Source organism: Lingula anatina, chromosome 8 (assembly GCF_051362555.1).
Source record: "Lingula anatina isolate TDL-2025a chromosome 8, LinAna3.0, whole genome shotgun sequence".
NCBI lineage: Eukaryota > Metazoa > Brachiopoda > Lingulata > Lingulida > Lingulidae > Lingula > Lingula anatina.
This window is the reverse complement of record NC_141774.1, coordinates 1,039,816-1,053,504: the sequence shown is the minus strand read 5'-3', so window position 1 is coordinate 1,053,504 and position 13,689 is coordinate 1,039,816.

The window sequence follows — 13,689 nt, the reverse complement described above, 5'->3', positions numbered from 1 at the left end:
TATTTCCGAAAATAAAAAAAAAAACAATAAATTTCCTTCTGTATATCTCTCAAATTGAATTCCTCTTTGTTTCGTGATTCCTTTGAGCCGTCGACACGGCATTTTACAGTTGTTTGGCCGTCTATAATGTAATTGATCAACTATTTAAAACAAAACCTTCTTGAAATCGATACATAGTGCCTGTATTAGGACCCATTCCAAAAGAGAACATGATATATAGGATTTGTAGACAAGACCGTCGAATTAATCGCCGCGTAAATGTCACTTGACCATTGCCGTAATTTCATTCCCTTGCTGAATACGTATGCTCAGAGATTAAAGTGATAATAACTCTTCGTTTCGGCCAAAAAATGAATTTTTCTGGAGTAAACAACAATTTTCCCATACTTACCAAGGGTTAATGAATCTATTTTTACATTCAAAGTTAGTCCCTGGTTTTTTTCTAAAAAGTTTGGTTTTTTGTTAAAATCTCTTAAGAGATTTTAACAAAGTATAGCCATCAATGGAGGTCACGTGGTCTAAAGACAAGCTCAGATATCAGAATAATAGCTATAACTGCCGTTTTTGTGGTAAAACAGAATATATTATATTTCTATGAGTTATTCACAATGTTTTTATTGTGAAATATAGATCTCATACGAAGAGTTATTATCCCTTTAAGTTTGCTTCTAAAACCTTTTTTGTATCGTGTTATTGATCACATAAAAAATGATAAATTGTCTCCGGACACCAAACGTACCATGCATCCGTGTAATCAAGAATAAAAGTGCTCCAGACTACAAGTAAAATGCTCAAGTCTATGTTTACAAGACGTGTGCATGTCCTCTAAAATATATTTGAAAAACACGCACATGTCCTTTAGCATATGTTTACAAGACGCTTTCTAGTACTCTTGACTGCGTTTACAATTGGTGTACATGGCATCTAGACTATATTTATAAGGCTTGTACCATGACAAGACAGCTAACATAGCTCTCAAAGGCCATAAAAGCCGATGATGGATGAAGAAACACAATAAACGTACATGTACATAACACGCGTGGTTTCGTCCAAGATCATTTGTTCACATTACAAAACACTAAGATGAAAAATCGATCAGCAGACTGATCATCACAATATAACGATGTACAGGCAATACAATGCACAGTTTGAGCTTATGATTACCTAATTTGATTATTATTATTATCATTATTATTATTATTATTAATTTTGTCCAGCTGAGAACTTTACACTGAAGTTTTAACAGGGCCGTAGCAATAGTCCGAAGGTTCATTGGTCAGAAGGTCAGAAGCTGCATTGGTCCGAAAAATGGTAACATTTTCTTCATTTTTTTATTCAAGGGTTGATTGGTCCGAAGGTTCTATAGTGAACATTCGGACCAATGAACCGTCGTACCATTGAACCTTCGGACTATTTCTACGCCCCCTTGGACCAATGCAATAAACCCTAGATAAAAAAACTGATTAAAATGTTACCATTTTTCGGCCCAATAAATCTTCGGACTATCGATAGGCCTCCAGTTAAAGACTACGTAACATTTCATTATATACATGTAGATGAGGCACAAAACTGTCCGATCACACACATATTTCCAAAATGGCTAACCAAAGCTGCCATCCTCATGCATCCGACCAGAAATAAAAGAAAAAAGAACGAAGGAAAACGGAAGAAATTTGAATAGATCATAATTGCACCACGGGTTACAAGATACCAGTACCTCAACTGTTCATTAATATCTTCGATCTTTTTCCACTTATACCAATATTGGCTTTTTTTACCGCTCTCTAAATAAAGACATTATAGGTGTACTTAATGGTTGATTTAATATAAGGTAGCTCACTTTCTCTTATTCTAGAGGGGATTTCTCTATCAGTCTTGTAATTTAATAAATCTTTATAACCGAAGTCAAATCTCTCGCCGGTCGAGTATCTATCGCAATAGCATTGTGCGCCTGTGAAGAATTTTATCAGTTATGGACCAATGTTATAAAAATGAAGTAACTTTTCTTCAGTCAACAGGTAAAAACTTTTTCAATATAAAGCTGTTGACTGAAGAAAAAAACTACTTCATTCTTAAAAAATGTACGCGCCTGAACAAGCCTTGGATAAAATAACGATTTTTTTTGTCCATGAACCACTTCAGTCTGCAGTGCGTATTGTGATGACAGGTGTCAGGTCAGCCTTACAGCTTTTCTTTGATAGAAGTTGTCACGTGCACATGACTTTAATTGACAGCTTTCTGAACAAACGCCAATCACGATTATTGCGCAGTTGATAACTATATATGCCTGGCATGTAAAACTGCCAACTTTTACGTCCCCTAATTGACAGGTGTCAATCAAATCCATTCAGGTCCGATACAGGCTGTAAAAATTAATTGGCAGTTTTATAAACAAACGGCAATCACAAACCCACAGCCCATACAGACAGCAGATTTAAGTACTATAGACGCTTAATTATGGCGCTCGGGCATTTTATTAATCAACCATTACAAGATCCCTGCAATTATTGAGCACTGTTTTTAAAAATCCCAAGTGCACCACGTGCAAGCAAATGTGGGCTCAAGAATTCGTCTTTAGACTGGGTTCCCATACCAAGATCGATCTAACAGGATCGATCTACCTCCAAGGGGCTTCTCGCTAAATTGCTTTCAGCTAAAGCGGCTTAGATGCTTGGCATGCTACTGAAGCTGCTAAACGATAATTAATTACCCCTAGCAGCTTCAGTAGGCGTGACAGACATCTAAGCCCCCGAAGCCCATTTAGCGAGAATCCCCTCGGAGATGGATCGATCCACAGTTAGTAGGCCTACGATAGGGTCTGGGAATGGTTTCCATAGACATATTGTGACCGGGAGCATTAGTAGTAGAGATAACCTACCCGCACGAAAATGCAGTAGTATCGAAGTAGCAAAGAAGCATTAACGCAGTGGAGCATATTTGCAGTAGAAATGCAGTATAGCCTACTGCAATTCTACTTCAAAAATTACATAGGGTTGTACAGAGGAGGAGCATTAATGCAGTAGATTAGCAGCATGATAGAAGCATAGAAGCATGTTTCAAATATGCTAATTAGCTCCCCAATCGAAGCAGATTTGAAGCATGCTTGCAGTATGAATGCAGTAGTCTACTGCGCTGGAGTATCTACTTCGTTTTCGTTTTACCTAACCACACTGGCCTAGCAAATCAGTTTCCTAGTTACCTCTGAAAAATAATAAATGACATAAAATCAAATCTGAGAGTAAAATAAGCATAATCGTTTCCATTTCCGAAAACCACTAATGGGTAAAAAAATACAACTTACAGTGATATTTGGGGCATTCTTGACATAAAGTTGTAAGGCACAATTTGATAACTAGACGTTGTTTATTAGCTCTATGTATATTTGCCACAATTATTACACATTGGGTTCTGTATCATACTTCATATTAGCTCTGTGTATATTGCCACAATTATTACACATTGGGTTCGGTATCATACTTCATATTAGCTGTGTGTATTGCCACAATTATTACACATTGGGTTCGGTATCATACTTCATATTAGCTGTGTGTATTGCCACAATTATTACACATTGGGTTCTGTATCATACTTCATATTAGCTCTGTGTATATTGCCACAATTATTACACATTGGGTTCGGTATCATACTTCATATTAGCTGTGTGTATTGCCACAATTATTACACATTGGGTTCTGTATCATACTTCATATTAGCTGTGTGTATTGCCACAATTATTACACATTGGGTTCTGTATCATACTTCACATTAGCTCTGTGTATTGCCACAATTATTACGCATTGGGTTCTGTATCATACTTCATATTAGCTGTGTGTATTGCCACAATTATTACACATTGGGTTCTGTATCATACTTCATATTAGCTGTGTGTATTGCCACAATTATTACACATTGGGTTCTGTATCATACTTCATATTAGCTCTGTGTATTGCCACAATTATTACACATTGGGTTCTGTATCATACTTCATATTAGCTGTGTGTATTGCCACAATTATTACACATTGGGTTCTGTATCATACTTCACATTAGCTCTGTGTATTGCCACAATTATTACACATTGGGTTCTGTATCATACTTCATATTAGCTGTGTGTATTGCCACAATTATTACACATTGGGTTCTGTATCATACTTCACATTAGCTCTGTGTATTGCCACAATTATTACACATTGGGTTCTGTATCATACTTCATATTAGCTGTGTGTATTGCCACAATTATTACACATTGGATTCTGTATCATACTTCATATTAGCTCTGCGTATATTGCCACAATTATTACACATTGGGTTCTGTATCATACTTCATATTAGCTGTGTGTATTGCCACAATTATTACACATTGGGTTCTGTATCATACTTCATATTAGCTCTGCGTATATTGCCACAATTATTACACATTGGGTTCTGTATCATACTTCATATTAGCTCTGTGTATTGCCACAATTATTACACATTGGGTTCTGTATCATACTTCATATTAGCTCTGTGTATTTGCCACAATTATTACACATTGGGTTCTGTATCATACTTCATATTAGCTCTGTGTATTGCCACAATTATTACACATTGGGTTCTGTATCATACTTCATATTAGCTGTGTGTATTGCCACAATTATTACACATTGGGTTCTAGCTGTATCATACTTCATATTAGCTCTGTGTATTGCCACAATTATTACACATTGGGTTCTGTATCATACTTCATATTAGCTGTGTGTATTGCCACAATTATTACACATTGGGTTCTGTATCATACTTCATATTAGCTCTGTGTATTGCCACAATTATTACACATTGGGTTCTGTATCATACTTCATATTAGTTGCACTAAGTTCTGAGTTTGTTATTATAATAACAGGAAAGTAAATAGTTCAGTCTGGAAATGAACATGGTAATAGTTAAACTACTGAGATGCCACTATACATTAACTGAGATTATTTATGATGGTTAGAGTCCTACAAGTTAATGATTGAAAAAACTTTGCATCATCACTACCGAGAAAGGAATTAGCCTACATCTTTTCTATTGCGTGATGCGCATTTTTTTTGTATATTTCCACAGTAAAAACAGAAATGCTTTTCGTCCTTGGCTGACTGCAAAAGGTACAAACGACATCTGTTAGACATTTGATGTTCAAATCATACTTAAACGTGTTTTTTTTTTTAAATCAATTATGTGGCGTGTTTTTATACCTGAACTGCTTATTAGTTCTAAAAAAAAAACCTTACTAGATCAAGTTTTGTGTATAACCAAAATTCTGTCAGTTTTCTATACTGACTGAGATAGCATCGCTTACGAGATTGGGCTTCTTGCAATTTTCATTTTACAATCACATCTCACCAAGTAAAGTTGAAATTTTCGTCTTCGTTATTTCTTTTAGACTAATTAACTATCGATAAGCAGCTTCAGTATGCGTGCCATGCATCTAAGCCACTTAAGCTTAATGCAATTAAGCAAGAAACCCCTCGGAGATGGGTCGATCCTGCTAGATCGATCTAGGTAGGGGAACGGGGTCTTAGACTTCATTTGTAAAAATACCAGTCATTTTGCAGATATTCTTTTCTGCCTTCGCGTTGCAGTTTTTTTCCCTGGGTATGTAATTGTCGCAGATAAAATTGAATGAGTGAAATGGCATCCAGTTTTTATACATGTAGAAACATTGCCGTGGATCTGGTGAAGTCTGGGTATATTTGGTCTATCATTCTGAAGGCTAGCACGCCGGTGTTCTTCTTGGGCATAGACAGCAAAGGTCAATTTTTATAAAGTTGTGGCTGTATCTTTTAAGTTTTTGTGGTTGTTGTCTTCATAAATGTCCTTCACACATGTTTTTCATACTTTTATTTCATTCCCAGAACTTTGATTTTTTCTTCGAGGTTCCACTTTAAGAAAAATGTTTTATTAACTTTTTTGCCGCAATGGCTTCTTCGCCTCCCTTTCAAAGCGGACAACGCTTTTTCATACTTCACTTTTTTAGCACAACGCATATGACGTAGTAATGGCGTAGTAATTTCAAAAGCATCAATGGCAGGAACTCCTTGATGATGGGAACCTAATTACCAATTGCAGGAGATTCAAATACAAGACATTCTCAAGTTTTGGACTTATCTTTACAAATGCTAAAGTACTTTGCCTGAAAAACTTCCATACGTTTTGTTTTTTACGTTTTTTTATCCGTATTGATGCTATTTAAACTTAATCGTTGAATACTAGAGATCCTTTGTATTGTGTAGTTTCGGTCATCTTGACATGAAAATATTTTCTTCTTCTTTAACACGAACACCAATTCATTATTTGAAAATGTGAACAAGTCAGTGAGATTTAAGCACAGGCTATGTTCGGGTAAAGGAAATAATTAATATTGCAAAGATCTAACGAGCCATTCCTTCCAACCCTACATACACACAAACAGCCACCGGAGTTACATAAAAAAAAAACACCCCGCCTATAATAATTCCCTTGAAACAGTTTACGAAGCCGAGATTTATCGAGAAAAAAATCAGTATCATCACGGCACTGTAGACGAAAATAGCGGGGCAATTTCCTTGACATTTACTTACTTCATCAAAAGATACCTACATCCGTTGTTTCTGTCATGGCTAACACGCAACAATACCTGATTGTGATGACTCGTGGTTCCTTTTACGACAACTGCAACAGACGTATATAGCCATAAATATTAGATTGCGTAATGATTCCTGGAATTCATACTGCCATTGATGCACAATTAGGTGTTTTTTTTTCGCTGTACTTCAGACACCAGACTAGGACATGAGAAAACAGTCTGGTATGTCCTAGCATCAGACAAGCACTGATATATGGGACTGATGTTACTTTTTTTAAACAAAATTAACAAGAAAACAGTCCTCCTGAAATATATATAAATAAATATTACAGTAGACTTCGGTGACTTTTAGCAAATCTCCGCAAGTGACAATTGGGCACACTTTGCTGCGGTAAATTTAAAATAAACACTGCACTGTTTTGCCAATGTGTATAATAAAAATAAAGTGTATCAACAGATTTTCTGTCTGTAACAGATTGCCTCGGTGATAATTACCATTGAACATTACATGTTTATATCGAAATGCAAAAGGGTGCCAGTAAAAACTGCTTTTTTTTTTTTTTTTTTTTTTTTTTTTTTTTTTTTTTTTTTTTTTTTTTGGAAAGCTGACGTTACGAATGGTGGCAATGGTGGTTATAACTACATGCAAATGTTCCAGAAACGGTTGTGAGAAGTGTGAACATTAGAACAAAGTATCATTTTTAGAAGTAGCCGTAAGATTTACAAAGTTAGTTCACTAACTAAACTTAAAACTTGACCTGCATATATTTAAATCAACTAGAAATATGCTGTTTTCTTAAGGCGAGCTACTGCGCATGCTTGCCTGTCATCTTCGGTCACACCACCCGCAGCGCTTCCGTACATCGAACACAAATTGCTTTTTATCGATCTCAGCTTACAAATGCCATGACCTCTTTTAACACATTTGTATTGAAACCAAGTGACAATAAAATGTCATGGAAAGTGAGACAAGCTTTAGTTCTTTAGTTCGTCAAAACCTGATCAGTTTCAGACATATCATGCTTCCGTGAATCCTTGTTTATTTCCCAGTCTTATACAACTGGGTATCAGTAGATAAGGACACACCCGGTTCTGGATGGTTTGTGGAGGTTGTCACGGAATAACGGCAAAAAGAAACCCAGGGGGCGGATTGAGGCCGTCTTCTGGGTCTTCCGGAAGACGGCCAGCTTTTCAAGTTTACATTGACGGGTATCTCATTTTTTCTGTTTGAAGCCGGTCAAAAACGGAGGCTGGATCAGCAAAGATAATTTGGAAGACTGTCAGAAAATATCTCTGGATCTGCTCCTGAGAAACCCTGATGTTACAAACCAGTCCGAAATTTGAACAACGAGATCAGGTCGAATGTACTTTGAAAAAAAATTACCAACGATTTGACTGAAATAAACCTGCTTTGGACATTCCCAAACGAGTTTTCCTCGTCGATATCCGTGTAATTGTATCATACTGGTGGCTTTAATTGAGTTGGGAGGATGTCAGTTGTCGATTAGTGCCACGGTTCACACATCACGAGTGCAAAGATAACTCTTCCCCCTAGAGTCTTACCTTGTCCTTCTAGAAGACTGATACACAGATAAAAAAAACTGATTTCAAATAAAACCTAAGGGACCATTCCCAGACCTTATCGTACCAACTGTGGATCGATCTATATCCGAGGGGGCTGGGTTCTCTCTAAATTGCAATCAACTTAAGCGGCATAGATGTCTGCTACGCCTACTAAAACTGCCAGGAGGTAACTAATTATCGTTTAGCTGTTTCAGAAGGTGTGCCAGACATCCATGTCGCTTTAGCTGAAAGCAATCTAGCGAGATGCCCCTTGGAGATGGAACGATCCTGTTACATCGATCTAGGTATGGGAACCTGGTCTAGAAATTCCACAGTAGGGCGCTGGATGTATCTAGTGAATGGTTGATCAGTGTAAAAGTCAACAATCAACTTTCTCGGCTATCCTGTAGTTTCATCTAATTACATTATTGCTAAAATGTTTCTTTATTCGATTTGCTAGAAAAGCCTTGGCAAGTGCATGCACAAATACTTTACAAGTGCAAGTGTAGCGCAAAAACAATAAAAAATGTATTCCCGATGTAACAGAAACAGAAATCCGGGCTTCCACATGCTTAGTGCAGGTTAGGGTTAGTCGGAGTATTGAGGTAATTATATGGGACAAATGGCACCTGTACAAAGTAATGGAGAACGGACTAGGGTTCCTAGCGGACTTCCGTTCCTGTTACAGCAGGGAAATCATTCGTCAAAGCGTGGCTGGCATCTCAGCCCCCCCTCCTCCTCCCCGTTCCTGTGCAGTAATTAAGGGTTTCTTTTGATACTTAAGGATATTGTCACCCTTCGCCCAAAACTCCTTATTTACTGCCTTACAAACATTATTTTGGGTTAGAATAAATCTACAGTGTTCAGTGACTATATTAATTAACATTTACACGTGTCATCTCACGGGGGACGTCATAATCGAGATTTTAGGGTTAAAACTGAAAAATCGGTTTCTGAAATTTCTCTTTTACCCTGGTACCATGATCAACGATCATCGTTTCAAGCCGATATAATGACACCATTTAGTACTCCAAAACCCTGACAGATTTTCCTTAAAATTGTTAGTTCAGATTTTATTTTTGATAAAGCAAAATAATGCCCTTGTTTATTGAAAATCTGTATAAGAGGCTCAAAACTCCAAAACAAAAAACATTTGAACCAAAATGACAGCACAGGATTGTAGTCTATACTATCTTGGAAAACTCTGCCAATTTTCGTGATAAAATCTTGTTCAAGGATGAAGTTAAACCCCATACCGATTGCTATCTCGAAATAGAAAATTGTTAAATTGACGATAAAAGCTTCGACTTGCCTATGCTTATGCATTACAGCGAAAAAATATAAACGCCAATATTTTATATTTTCGAGGGCTTTTTCATTGTTTTAAATCAGCACACATTTAGATGCATTGTTGAATAATTACATGCGGGTAAAACTCATTTTCGGTATTTGGGGGATCATGAGGGGTTACAATAACCTTAACCACGCGTTGACAGCCGTCTTCATGCCTCCTGTCGGGGGAAACAATTCCACAAGTTGAAGTTAGCCAGCAACTGCTGTGTTCGTGAATAAGATAAGATATAAGTAAACCTTCCCACGCCGTACTGAAAAGCCAGTATCATATATATTCTGACGACCTAGTTCTCTTTTCGAAAAGCCCATTAGGTCTCCAATATAGCCTGGATTGTCTAAAAACGTATTGTAAACTATGGAGACTTTCGATAAACATTAAAAAAACCCAAGTTGTCATTTTCAACAGCAAGGGAAAAATCACGGACGGCACCACTCAAAGCAAACACAAATTTAACATTGGCGATAAACTACTCACTATCTCGTCTAGCTACAACTACCTAGGAATTTTTTTTTCACTAGATCTGGCAAATTCACTGCAGCTCAAACAAGATTAAAAGAAAAAGCACAAAAAGCATTTTTTGCACTAAAAAGTTACTTTCCTGTAACCAGCCCTATTAAATCATCCTTCAAGGAAAAACTTTTTGATACAATCATAATGCCAATTGCAACGTACGGATCAGAGGTCTGGGGATATACCCCTCTTACAGACAGATCTCCATCGGAAAAGATAAATCTCAGTTTTTGTAAAAAAAATTTAGGTGTTCACCCAAAAACTTCAAACCACACAGTAAGAGGAGAGACAGGAAGGATTCCTGTTTACATAAAAATTAACATACAATTAATAAAATTTTGGCTCAAAATATTACGCACAGACGAAAACAACCTACTCAAACAAGCATACCTAGACGAATTACATTATTACAATTTACTCACAACAAAAAGCCTGCCAAATCTGAATGAAGATAACCTGTCATGGAGTGAAGGTATTATGAAACTCTTGTTTGAAAACGGATTTGGAGATGTATGGCTAAAGCAGAATCCCGACATAAATTTCCTAAGTATGTTCAGAGAACGAATCATTAGTGGGTACGTACAAAACTGGCACAGTGAGCTTGAGCACAATTCCAAATCCAGAGTATATTGCCATTTCAAAAATACATTCAAAAAAAGAAAAATATCTAGACTACCTTCACGATACTGATAAAAGAAAAAACCTAAGCCGTTTTCGCACCAGTGGGCATAAACTTCACATTGAAACGGGCAGATATAATAACACTCCTCGTACCGACAGAATATGCCATTACTGTTCTAAAGACAAAATTGAAGACGAAAAACACTTTCTCACAACATGCCCCCTACACAACGACCTGCGCACAATATTATATAAGGTATTTACAAAACACGATACACATTTTGGCCTAAAAACAACTGATGAAAAATTTACTATAATTATGAAATGTCAAGAAAAAGAAACCATTATTGCACTAGCTCAGTTTCTCCGCTTTTGCTAGGAGGGATCTACAAGACAGTGCTGCACTCATCGGCAATTGAGTAATAGTAGTAATAGTAACTTTTTTTTTAATAGTAAATAAGTAAATATTCTTACTCATTGTGATTGTTTAATAACATATTCACAAAAATTGTATTCATATTGTCATTTTCATCCACACAAGTGGATGCATATGTTACAGTGAAATAAACCTTATATAACAAGACACTTGTGAATACATCCCCGTTTTGCACGAGAATTTTTGCGTGGAAGAAAGAGATGCTTGAAAACTAGTCCAGGGGCGGGTCCAGACATATTTTCTGACAGACTTCCAAATTATCTTTACTGATCCATCTTTCATTTTTGACCGTCTTTCGACAGAAAAAATTAGATACCCGTCAATGTAAACTTAAAAATCTAACCGTCTTCCGGAAGACTCAGAAGACGGTCTCAATCCGCCCCTGAAGTCTACTAACAATAAAGAGACCTCTACGTGAAGACAGATGTAAAGAAAGCATTTTCTTCATTAAGATTTAGGTTACCATATGTAAATTTTGTGAAGTCTCGAAAATGATACCGATGAACCGACCGGATGGCCTTGTGGTTAGAGTGTCCGCCTCCGGAGCGGGAGGACGTGGGTTCAAAACCCGTCCAGGGACATACCAGTCCTTTATAAACGGTACCTGCTATCTCCCCGCTTGGCACTCAGAACTAAGGGGTTGAAGCAGGGGCCTGGTCAGGCAGTGCAGAAATGATATATTAGCTATGAGCGCCTAATATGGCAGCCGAGCTGTATGCTCCCCAGGGAGGTAAGACCGTCTACGGAGTGCACCAGTGCAAAAATGACCAGGCTTCCTTGACTTGAATATTCATATATAATTGTATAACATAATTGTATAACTTCAACCTTCGGGTTGCGATTCTCCAATAAAGATTATTATTATTATAAATGTCTTCCAATGGAGCGTGAAGACAGTTCCTTGTTCCTTTTAGCTGACTAAACGCTTCTGACATGCTTTGCGTGCTGCCAGAGGAGCGTGACATTGGTGGATAGATCGAAAATAGAGTTTATCAAAATAGAACCATGTCTCAAAGGAAAGCATGTGCGGTGTATTTGCATTTGTAGAATGATGAACTCCCTCTTGACGTAAAAAAATCTATTTCAAGCTTCAGTAAACGCCATTCTTGTACGTTCATCCGACTCTAAATATTTTGTGCGTTTACCCGACTCTAAACATATGAAACTATAGGAGAATTGTTTTTCTCTCTCGAAAAGTGGCACGTGTTGTTTACTGCTGAAAGATTGTTCTAAAACCCATTCCCTGCAGAACAGGAAGTTCTGAAGATTGTTCCACTCTTTTTGTAATGAATTTATGCCAAGTGCCCTAAAATACCCAACATATGAACATTTAGATTTAATGTAAGTTCATTTTGATGAAACTATAAATACGTTCACTAGAGGTGCACGACTTGGTTGCTTCTTAACAAACAATATGTCGTGAACAATATGGCTAAGACGCAGTGTAATAATAATAATAATAATAATAATAATAAATATGGTCTTAAATCCACATAAAATGTTCAGTAGACTTTACATGGGTAAAATGTAAAGAATAAGATGAATAAAGTCAAATAAATAGACAGTTACGATATCAAGATATTGAAATGTATAGAACAATGAATATATGGATAGTTAAAATTTTAAGATATTAAAATAGATAGTACATTGATAACATAACAGCCAGTCAAATCAGTCATAAAACTTTTTAAAAATAAATTTCTGTTTTAAAACAATAGCTGCTCGGCCACATACATTTGATAAGATGGTTATAACGAGCAACAACTCTGTAAACAGCATCTGGGTAGACAAAATTATTATTTTTTCACTTTTTTACACAAGTGAAAAATATCGGCGCTGCCACACCTGTTCCTGGGTAGGGTGTGCACGAGTTCTAACCACCTATAGGAAATACCACAAGCCCGATCGCTAATCCCTATCTAATTAACCGCCTTTTGGGACGCATATTATCTGTTAAAATATTCATAGACAGAACTTTCCGATAATGATTTTAAAAAAACATGACGACTTCAAACCGCAGGCTCATCCTTTACCTCATAAACAGTCTACAGTGGGTGTAGATCTTGTCAAACATTGGTTCCCAAGATAAACTAGCTGTTCTTGTGCTCGCCAATTCCTTTGTCGATATTCCGTAACGTCCACTTGCTTCCTGCACATTGCCTATTTCCGTTTTTTTAGACGCAGCAAGTCCTCATGTAATTACCTATTCTGGACAGAGGTAAAAATAAAGATCTATCCATCTATCTAATACGCACCACGTTTTCACAGAAGTCCATATGCCCTTTTATTATTTTTTTCTGTGTGAAACGACGTACTGTATGCCTATTAGATGATTGAAGATTTCCCAGTTGAGTTGCGTAATCAATAAAACGCATCATATTTCCCTTTGAACAAAGCGTCGGCAATAACTTTCAATTTATCCACTTACTGATAATTCAATAAGACACTATAGGAAGTCATTTAGATCACAAAGCCATTTCCAATCACGACCAATGCTAATGGCTACTGTAAATAAATACTTTAATAAAAACGGAGATTAAGAATTATTCAGCGCAGTAGTACAAAGTATGATAAAGCCAAGCCCTGCAGGATTGAATACAAAACAAATACTACAAATTAATAT